Source organism: Macaca mulatta, chromosome 8 (assembly GCF_049350105.2).
Source record: "Macaca mulatta isolate MMU2019108-1 chromosome 8, T2T-MMU8v2.0, whole genome shotgun sequence".
In the NCBI taxonomy this organism is placed as follows: Eukaryota; Metazoa; Chordata; class Mammalia; order Primates; family Cercopithecidae; genus Macaca; species Macaca mulatta.
In genome coordinates this window covers 64,830,976-64,842,286 of record NC_133413.1, presented here as the reverse complement: position 1 = coordinate 64,842,286, position 11,311 = coordinate 64,830,976, and the positions used below count along the sequence as shown (strand labels likewise).

Below are 11,311 nucleotides of genomic sequence, written 5' to 3'. Positions count from 1 at the left end.
ATCTTGGCCGGGCGCGGTGGCTCAAGCCTGTAATCCCAGCACTTTGGGAGGCCGAGGCGGGTGGATCACAAGGTCAGGAGATCGAGACCACAGTGAAACCCCGTCTCTACTAAAAATACAAAAAATTAGCCGGGCGCGGTGGCGGGCGCCTGTAGTCCCAGCCACTCAGGAGGCTGAGGCAGGAGAATGGCGGGAACCCGGGAGGCGGAGCTTGCAGTGAGCCGAGATCGCGCCACTGCACTCCAGCCTGGGCAACAGCGTGAGACTCCGTCTCAAAAAAAAAAAAAAAAAAAAAAAAAACATGGATGAATCTTGAGGACATTATGCTAAGTGAAATAAGCCAGTCACAAAAGGACAAATAGTGGATGATACCACTTATATGAGGTACCTGGAGTAGTCAAATTCATAGAGATAGAAAGTAGAATGGTGGTTGCCAGGGATATAGGGGAAAATGGGAAATTATTGTTTAATGGGTACAGAGGTTCAGTTTTGCAGGATGAAGGACTTCTGGAGATGGACGGTGTAATGGTTCACAACAAAGTAAGTATACTTAATGCCACTGAACTGTACATTTAGAAATGGGTAAGACGGGCCGCGTGCGGTGGCTCACGTCTATAATCCCAACACTTTGGGAGGCCAAGGCAGGTGGATCGCCTGAGGTCAGGAGTTCAAGACCAGCCTGGCCAACATGGTGAAACCTTATTTCTCCTAAAAATACAAAAATTGGCCAGGTGTGGTGGTGAGCACCTGTAATCCCAGCTACTTGGGAGGCTGAGGCAGGAGAATAACTTGAACCCAGGAGGCGGAGGTTGCAGTGAGCCAAGATTGTGCCACTGCACTCCAGCCTGGGCAACAAGAATGAAGCTCTGTCTCCAAAAATATATATGTATGGGTAAGATGGTAAATTTTATGTCATGTGTAATTCATCACTATCTTTAAAAACTATGCTAAACAAGCATAGTCTTCAAAATTGGATAACCTAGATGACATGGACACATTCCTGAAAACACATGATCTATCAAAATTGACTGATAAATAATTAGAAAATCTGAATAGACATAACTAGTAAGGAGATTTAATCAATAATCAAAACCTCTCAACAATATCAACAACAAAAAGCTGAGGAACAGATGGTTTTACTGGCGAATTACACTAAATGCTTTTTTTTTTTTTTTTCCTGAGATAGGGTCTTGCTCTGTCACCCAGGCTGGAGTGCAGTGGTGTGATCACAGCTCACTGCAGCCTTTACCTCCTGGGCCCAAGCAATCCTCCCACTTCAGTCTCCCAAATAGCTAGGACTATAGGCACATGCCACCATGCCCAGCCAATGTTTCTAAAAAATTTTTTGTAGAGACACTGTCTCCCTACATTGCCCAGGCTAGTCTTGAACTCCTGAGCTCAGGCGATCCTCCTACCTTAGCCTCTCAAAATGCTGAGATTACAAGCATTAGCCACCATGCCTGGCCTATACCAAATACTTAATGACGAATTAACACCAATCCTTCTGAAACTCTTCCAAAAACTTGAAGAGGAGGTAACACATCTTAAGTCATTCTCTGAGGCCAGCATGACCCTGATACTGAAGCCAGACAAAGATGTTGCCAAAAAAAGAAAACTGTAATGCAAAAATCCTCAAAAAAAATTAGCAAACCAAATTCAGCAACATATTGAAAGGATTAAACACCATGACTAAGTGGGATTTAATCCCAGAAAGCAAGAATGGTTCAATGGAGCAAGATGGCTGACCAGAAGCCTTTAGTGCTTGTCCCCCTCCCAAAGACATCCAGAACAATGAATAAACGAGATGACATTGCAACAAAAATAACTGAAGGAGAGTGCCATTGTGCATCAGAGGAGTAACAGAAATCCGGGTGAGCACAGAAAATTGGCATGGCCACATAGAGAACCAAAGGAAACACTGGGCCTCCCACCATCCCCTTCCCTAACCAGGATGGGCTGGGAACCAGGAGGGACCTTCTCCTTTGGCAATGAGGTAAGAAAGAGGATCCCAGCAACCTTCATGAACACCTTGGACACCTACAGGCCTCACCACTGGGGTCCCCTGCAGTTCTCACAGGAACTAAGCCCAGTGAGGGAACTGCCTGGAGTCCACATAGCTGTGGTCCCACTAGAGAAGGCACCAACACTGTGCTCCACCTCCTGGGGCCTACAAAGCTACTGTGCTGTGCCATCTTGGATTTGAAACTATGGATGGAGAATGTCTTGTCCAGGGAGTGAGTAGCTACAGCTCACCTTCATCCTTGAGGCTAAGCCACCACTGAGCCACTCCAGCCCAGTGGCCCAACATCCCCAAGCTCAGCTGTTAGTAGCTATTACACTCTTCCCCATGGAACCAAGCAGAGGCCAAGGTCCTCCACCTACTCCTCCCCAGCCCCTCAGGTCAGAGCTGAAGGGGTACCCTGTCTCCTGGGAAAAGAGTATCTTGGACACGTATGGCACTCATGCTTCTCTGGTACCTAAGTCGAAGCAGCATCCTGCATCCTAGGAAGTGGTGCCCTGACCACCCAAAGCAGTCACACACACACACCCCAGTACTTAAGCCGCAGGGCATCCTGCATTCCAGGGAAATGGTTCCTGGGCCACCCAGAACAGTCATGCCTTTCCAGGCCTGAGCTGAAGTAGCACATTGCCCCCTAAGGAATTGGTGCCCAGGCTGAGCTGAGCAGCTCCACATCCCAGGGTTGAGCTGAAATAGTATCCTGTGTCCCAGAGAAATGGAGCAATGGCTGAGCTGAGACACGCAGCCCTACAGGCCACACGGATCTAGTATTCTGCTTCCCTGGAGCTGGACTAGCCCACTAAAGTCTTAGCTGCTGAAACGCCCCTCTTCCTGGGGAGTACAGTCATCACTGTGCTTTCTTCTGCCCTACTCCTCAGGGCCCAAATGATAGCTGTGCTCTGCCATTCTGGGGTACTTGCTGCCACTGCACTTGGCCTCACTGAGTCTGGGATACGCCCAACCCTGACCATCTCAAGGCCTAGCATCACTACTACATAGTACCTCATCCAGTGGAACCTGAGTTATCACTGAGCCCTACTCCCAAATTGCAGCCATACCCTGCTTCCCAGGCTCAAACCTCCAGAGCATCCCTTCTTCCCCAAACTCAGGCCAGGGATGTACCCTACCCCCCAGGAGTATAATCTCAGCAACAATTCCGCCCCTGGGCCTGAGCTACTAGGGGATGCCCATAGAGTCACAGATCTTGGCTCTGTGGGCAACCTACATCCAAACCTGCCACGAAGAACAAACTTGCACCCCAAGACCCAGGTGTTTGAATTGTTGCCAAAAAGAAGAAAAAGGCCAGGCACAGTAGCTCACGTCTGTAATCCCAGCACTTTGGGAGGCCAAGGCAGGCAGATCATTTGAAGTCAGGAGTTCAAGACCAGCCTGACCAACATGTGAAACCCAATCTCTACTAAAAATACACACACACAAACACACATACACACAGAGCTGGGCATAGTGGTGCACACCTGTAATCCCAGCTACTTGGGAGGCTGAGGCAGGAGAATTGCTTGGACCCTGGAGGCAGAGGTTGCAGTGAGCTGAGATCACACCACTATACTCCAGCCTGGGTGACAGAGTGAGACACTATTTGAAAAAAAAAAAAAAAACAAAAAAATAGACGCTGGTGAAGATGGAGAAAAAGGACAATTCTTATGCACTGTTGGTGGGAATGTAAATTATTATAGCCACTATGGAAAACAGTATGGAGGTTTCTCAAAAAACTAAAAATAGAACTACCATGTGACCTAGCAATCCCACTGCTGGGTATGTATCCAAAGGAAAAGAAATAGGTATGTGAAAAAGATATCTGTACCCCCATGTTTACTACAGTACTATTCACAAGATATGCAGCCAAGATGTAGAATCAACCTAAGTTCCATCAACAGATGAATGGATAGTCAGTGGGTGAGTGGATAAAGAAAATGTGGTACGTATACATAATGGAGTATTATACAGCCAAAAAAAATGAAATCCTGTCATTTGCAATGACATGAATGGAACTAGAGGACATTATGTTGAGTGAAATAAGCCAGGCACAGAAAGACAAATATCACATTTCTCACTCATATGTGGGAGCTCAAAAAAAACCTTAACGCATGGAGACAGAGAGTAGAATGATGACTCTCAGAAGCTAGGAAGGGTGGTCAGGAGAAGGAAATATACAGAGGTTGGTTAATGGGTACAAAAATATAGTTAGATAGAGGCAATGAGATCTAGTGTTCAGTAGCAGAAGAGGGAGACTATAGTTAATAATAATTTATTGTATGTTTCAAAATAAGTGAAAGAGTGGCATTAGAATGTTCCTAGCAGTTTGGCACAGTGGCTCACACCTGTAATCCCAGCACTTTGGGAGGCCAAGGTGGGCAGATTGCTTGAGCCCAGAAGTTCAAGACTAGCCTGGGCAACATGGTGAAACCTCATCTCTACAAAAGAAAATTACAAAAATTAGCTGAGCATGGGGGTGTGCACCTGTAGTCCCAGCTACTCAGAAGTCTGGACTGGGGGCATCCTTTGAGCTGGGAGGTTGAGAGAGCAGTGAGCTGAGATGATGCCACTGCACTCCAGCGTGGGTAACAGATTGAGACCTTGTCTCAAAAAAGAAAAAAAAAAAGAATGTTTCTAGCACGAAGAAATGGTAAATGCTTGAGATGATGGCTATCCTAATTACCCTGATTTAATCATTACACACTGTGATACTTGTATCAAAATATCACATGCACCCCCACAAATATGTAAATACGTACAACTATTACGTATCCATAAAAGTTAAAAGTTTTAAAACAGATGAATGTGTAAAGAAAATGTGACATATTTACACAATGGAATACTATTTAGTCATAAAAAAAGAATGAAATTCTGTCATTAGTGGCTATATAAGAGAGCTTGGAAAATATTAAGTGAAATAAGCCAGGCATAGAAAGATAAGTACTGCATGTTCTCACTCATATGTGAAAGCTAAAAAATGTTGATCTCGTAGAAGTAGAGAGTAGAATAGTAGTCACCAGTGACTGGGAAGGGTAGGTGGGAGCAGAGGATAGATAGCAAAGGTCAGTTAATGAATACAAAAGTACAGCTATACATAGGAGTAATAAGTTCTAGTGTTCTATAACGCTATAGGAAAACTAACAAAAATTTATTGTATATTTTCAAGTAGCCAGAAGAGTAGATTTTGAATGTTCCCAACACCAAAAAAAGGAAATTTTTGAGATGATGAATATACTAATTACTATGATTTGATCATTACACATTGTATACATGTATCAAAATGTCACAATTTACCTCATTAATATGTACAATTATCTATCAATTTAAAATAGTAAGAAAAGCAAAAAATGAAATAAGAACAATGAAAAAAGAATGCTTCAACAAAAAAATCAATCAATGTAATACTCTACATTAATCGAATTCAGGGGAGAAACGCGCATGATCAACTCAATTGATGCAGAAAAACACCTGACAAAAATTCAACCACCTTTCATGATAAAAACACTCAATATACTAGGAATAGAAGGAAACTTCCTCAAAATGATAAAGGTCGTATATGAAAAACCTACAGCTAACATCATACTCCAAACACCTTTGCATATACGGTCAACTGATTTTTGACAAGAGTGCCAAGACCATTCAATGGTGAAAAGACAGTATGAAACCTTTTCCTCTACAATCATTAATAGGACAAGGCTGCCTGCTTTCACTATTTCAATTCAACATAGGATTAGAAATTCTAGCCAGAGCACTTAGGCAAGAAAAAGAACAAAAGTCATCTAAATTGGAAAGGAAAAAGGATAATTGATTCTCACTGTTCACAGAGGGCAAGATCTTTTATGTAGAAAACCCTAGAGATTGTGCAAGCGCGCACACACACACACACACAACTTTAGAGCTAATGAACTCAGCAACGTTGCAGGATATAAAATCAACACACAAAAATCAGTTGCATTTCTATATACTGGCAATGAATAATCTGAAAAGAAAATTAAGAAAAACATTCCATTTATAATAATATCCAAAAGAATAAAATACGGTTAACCTCCTGCATAGTCAAAAGTCCACATACAACATTTGACTCTCCAAATGCTTAAGTACTAACTGCCTACTGTTGACCGGAAAATTTACCGATAACAACCTGTCAATTAATGCATATTTTATGTTATATGTATTATATACTATATTCTTAGAATAAAGTAAGATAGAGAAAAGAAAGTGATATTTTAAAAATCAGAAGGAGTCTCAACAATGTCTGGATAATTACAAAAAGAGGGAAAGAAAAAATAAGAACAAAATAAAATCACAAGGAAGAAAAAATATATTTGCAATTCATTCAGTGGAATGGATTATCACAAAAGTCATATCCTTGTCATCTTCACATTGAGTAGGCTGAAGAGGAGGAGGAAAAGAAAAGATTGGTCTTGCTGTCTCGGGGTAGCAGAGGTAGAAAAGGTAGAGGAGGTGGAAGGCGAGGCAGGAGAGGCAGGCACACTTGCTGTAACTTTTATTGCAAAAACTGAGTATAAATGAACCTTGCAACTCAAATTCATGTTGTTTAAGGGTAAACTGTACTTAGGAATAGATTTAATTAAGAAGGGAAAAGATTGGTACATTGAAAACTACAAAACATGACTGAAAGAAACCAAAGAAATTAATGGAAGGACATTTCCATTTTATCTTAATATTGTGAAGAGGACAAAATCACCCAAAGCAATCTACAGATTCAACGAAACTCCTGTCAAAATACCAACGGCATGTTTTGCAGAAATAGAAAAATCAATTCTAAAAGTTATAGGAAATCTCAGGAGATCCTAAATAACCAAAACATTCTTTTTTTTTTTTTTTTTTTGAGACGGAGTCTCGCTCTGTCGCCCAGGCTGGAGTGCAGTGGCCAGATCTCAGCTCACTGCAAGCTCCGCCTCCCGGGTTTACGCCATTCTCCTGCCTCAGCCTCCCGAGTAGCTGGGACTACAGGCGCCCGCCACCGCGCCCGGCTAGTTTTTTGTATTTTTAGTAGAGACGGGGTTTCACCGTGTTAGCCAGGATGGTCTCGATCTCCTGACCTCGTGATCCGCCCGCCTCGGCCTCCCAAAGTGCTGGGATTACAGGCTTGAGCCACCGCGCCCGGCCAACATTCTTGAAAAATAACAAAATTGGAAGATTCACATTTCCTAATTTCAAAACTTACTACAAAGCTACAGTATTCAAAAAAAAAAAAGTGATACTGGCATAAAAACAGCTATATAAGCCAGTGGAAAAGAACAGAAAGCCCAGAAATAATCACAGAAATATGGGGTCAAATGATCTTCAACAATAGTGCCAAGACCACTTAATGGAGAAAGGACATTCTCCTCAACCAATGGTGCTAGAAAAACTGAATATTCACATGCAAACAAGTAAAGCTGGATCCTTACATCACACTTTTTTAAACTCAAAATGAGTCAAAGATCTAAAGTTAAAAGCTAAAACTATAAACTCCTAGAAAAAACAAGGGAAGATCTTCATGAGATTGGATTTGACAATGATTTCTTGGATACAACACCAACAACACAGTCAACAAAAGTAAAAATTAAAGAACCGTTCTTTTCATGAAAGTTTAAAACTTTTTGCATCAAAGGACGCAATCAACAGAGTGAAAAGAAAACCCACAGAATGAAGAAAATATTTGAAAATGATACATCTGATAAGGGATTCAAATCCAGAATAAGCAACTCCTAAAACTCAATGACAAAAACAAACAACTCAATTCAAAAATGAGTATTACCACACGCTGAGCCGCCGTGCAGCTAGGACGCCACGTGCAAGCCGAAGCCGCACCTCCTGCAGGGCTCCTCTCACCAGCCAGGCACCACAGATGAGAGCTACACCCAGGCCAGCACCAGCAGCTCAGCCGCCAGCAGTGGCACCCCCATCTGCAGTTGGCTCTCCTGCTGCTGCGCCCCGGCAGCCAAGTCTGATGACCCAAGTGGCAACCAGTGCAGCTGGCATGGCTGTAGGCTGTGCTGTGGGGCACACACTGGGTTATGCCCTTACTGGGAGCTTCAGTGGAGGAAGTAATGGTGAGCCTGCAAAACCTGACATCACTTACCAGCAACCTCAGGCAACCCGGCCAGCACAGCAGCAGCAGCCTTTTTTCCATGAGATCAAACAGTTTTTGGAGTGTGCCCAGAACCAAGATGACATCAACACGCCCTGTGGGGCTTTCAATGAAGTTCTCAAACAGTGCAGACTTGCAAACAGATTGGCCTAATCAAGAAGTTCAAATTGGAGAAATGGAAAAGCAGCTCTCATAGCCAAGTTAATTCACTATTAAAATATAATTGATAGTAAAGGTATAAAGTATAACCATCAGTTAAACCTCTCGTGTGTCATTTGTAGCTTCCTTGCTTCAGAATCGAAATGGAAGAGGGTGTTCTAACTGTGTAGAATTTCATTAAGATGGTGTAGAATTTGGGGCTGGGCAAATGTTTGTGTGCCCTCCTTAAACTGGCTGTTACAATTTTATTCCTTGTGAGTTAATTAGAATAAGGTGATTTTCTTCCAAGAAAATGAATATTTTTCTAGAAGACAAACAAATGGCCAATAAATACATGCCTCAGTCATTTGGAAAATACAAATCAAAACCACAGTGAGATACCACTTCACACAAATTAGAATGGCTATTTTTCATGAAAATAACAAGCATTGGTGATGATGTGGAGAAACTGGAACCCTCATGCATTGCTGGTGGAATGTAAGATGGTTCAGCTGCCGTGGAAAACAGTTTGGCAGTTCCTCTAAAATTCAAAACATAAAATTGCTATATAATCCAGCAATTCCACTCTTCAATATATACTCAAAAGAACTGAAAGCAGGGACTGAAACAGATACTTGTACACCAATATCCCTCAGGATCCATAGGGGACTGGTTCCAGGACCCCCCTTGGATACCCAAATCTGCGGATGCTCAAGTCCCATATATAAAATGGTGTAGTTTTGAGAAAGCAATCAGTAGACATAAGGGAAAAAATGGTGTAGTATTTATATAAACCTATGCATATCCTCCCATATACCTTAAATCATCTCTAGATTGCTTATAATACCCAATATACTATAAATGCTATGTAAATCAATGTTAATACTGTATTTTTAAATTTGTATTATTTTATTGTTGTATTTTTTTTTTCCAATTTTTTTTTTTTTTTTTTTTGAGACAGAGTCTCACTTCATAGACCAGGCTGGAGTATAGTGGTGTGATCTTGGCTCACTGCAACCTCTGCCTCCCAGGTTCAAGTGATTCTCATGCCTTAGCCTCCCAAGTAGCTGGGATTACAGGCGCACACCACCATGCCCAACTAATTTTGTATTTTTAATAGAGACGGGGTTTCACCATGTTGGCCAGACTGGTCCCGAACTCCTGACCTCAGGTGATCCACCTGCCTCGGCCTCCTAAAGTGCTGGGATTACAGGCATGAGCCACTGCTCCTGGCCATTCCAAGTATTTTTTAATCCATGATTGGTTGAATCCATGGATGCAGAACCCACAAATACTGAGAGACAATGTACTATTCATAGTAGCCAAAAGGCAGACAGGAACATGGATAACGCTTGAAAATATTATGGTAAGTGAAATAAGCAGACACAAAAAAAGACAACTATGGTGTGATTCCACCTGTATGAGGTATATAGAATAGGCAAATTCATAGAGACATAAAGTAGAATAGTGGTTACTAGGGACCTAGGGAGAGGGGAGAATGAGGAGTTACTGTGTAATGGGTAGAGTTTCTGTTTGATGTGATGAAAAACTTCTAAAATGAATAGTGGTGATGGCTGCACAACAATGTGAATGTACTTAATATCAATGAATTAATCATACTCTCCAAATGGTCAAATGATAAATTTTTGTTATGTTTATTTACCACAATAAAATAAAACACTCTAAAAGGGAATTCAGTCCTCAGCAGAGGCCATATCTGCATTTTTCCTGGATCAACCATGGCTCAGTTGGGTTTCAGAGCCTTATTTTCTTTTTTTTTTTGTTTTTTGAGACGGAGTTTCACTCTTGTTGCCCAGGCTGGAGTGCAATGGCACAATCTCGGTTTATCACAATCTCAGCTCACCGCAACCTCCACCTCCTGGGTTCAAGCGATTCTCCTGCCTCAGCCTCCTAAGTAGCTGGGATTACAGGTGCCTGCCACCACACCCAGCTAATTTTGAATTTTTAGTAGAGACGGGGTTTCTCCATATTGGTCAGGCTGGTCTCGAACTCCCAACCTCAAGTGATCAGCCTACCTCGGCCTCCCAAAGTGCTAGGATTACAGGCATGAGCTACCACGCCCGGCCTCAGAGCCTTATTCTTTTATGAATGCTATTCTAGCCTGAAAATAAAATCTTCCTGCAAGTATCAATCACCCTTGAGCCTGTTCATGTGCTGAGAAATAAAGGAGACAAAGAAATAATGGGGAACATAGAAAGATGCAGAGGGAAAATATAAGCAACACAGGCAAACAGGCTGTGTTAACCAAACAAGTACCTTCTGTACTTGTTTCAAGTACGTTGGGAAATTTAAGAAAAATATGTTAAACGCTCAATAAGGACCAGGGGGTTTTAATTTTTTCATGTGAGAGAAGAAAGTCCTTGTAGATATGTACTAATTGTTTCCTTCCCTCTCTCCAATCCATGATTTATGGAATACTTAATGGTCATTTACTACTCACCTACTCACAGGAAACTGGCAGATCTGATATTTGACCCTACTTAGAAGCTGATAAATTGGCCTGTTACCGCTTGCTTCATGGATGTTGGCAAAAGACACAAGACTCATGGGTCAGAGACATGGCCATCCCGGGGGTACAAGTCCCCATGAGAAAGGCTAATTAACACGTGGCTTCCAGACTAAAAGCAAATATTAAGGTGCACGTGGTGCCCCTGGAAAGAGAACTTACAATTGTGTGCAGCCATCAAATGAAGCCTACATCATTCAGCAGGGAGCACAGCGGGATCTGTGTGAAAAAAACCTGACAATGCCATTGTGTCCTCCCGGCCAGCTGATACACCTAGGGTTCCTGGTTCAGTTTAAATAATTGAGTCTAGACCTTGATTTGGAATGATGGCCTAAAGGGCAGACAATCCACTTGTCCTGTCTGTACGTGGACTAGTACACCAGAGGAGGAGCGTTCATTCACCCCACAGAACGACGGAGCCACAGCTGTGAGAATGGGTGTGGAGAAGGCAGGGGACAAAGGAGAGTCTGCCTTTGCTACTTCCAGCAGATTTGTCAGCAAGTGTAAGAGAATGGCAGTCAAATCACAGTGA

General features: G+C 42.4%; 1 pseudogene; it reads left to right on the top strand.

The window, feature by feature from the left end:
• The first annotated feature begins 7,632 nt into the window (after window positions 1–7,632).
• LOC694671 (putative coiled-coil-helix-coiled-coil-helix domain-containing protein CHCHD2P9, mitochondrial pseudogene) lies at window positions 7,633–8,267 on the top strand (annotated as a pseudogene).
• Window positions 8,268–11,311: the final 3,044 nt, after the last annotated feature.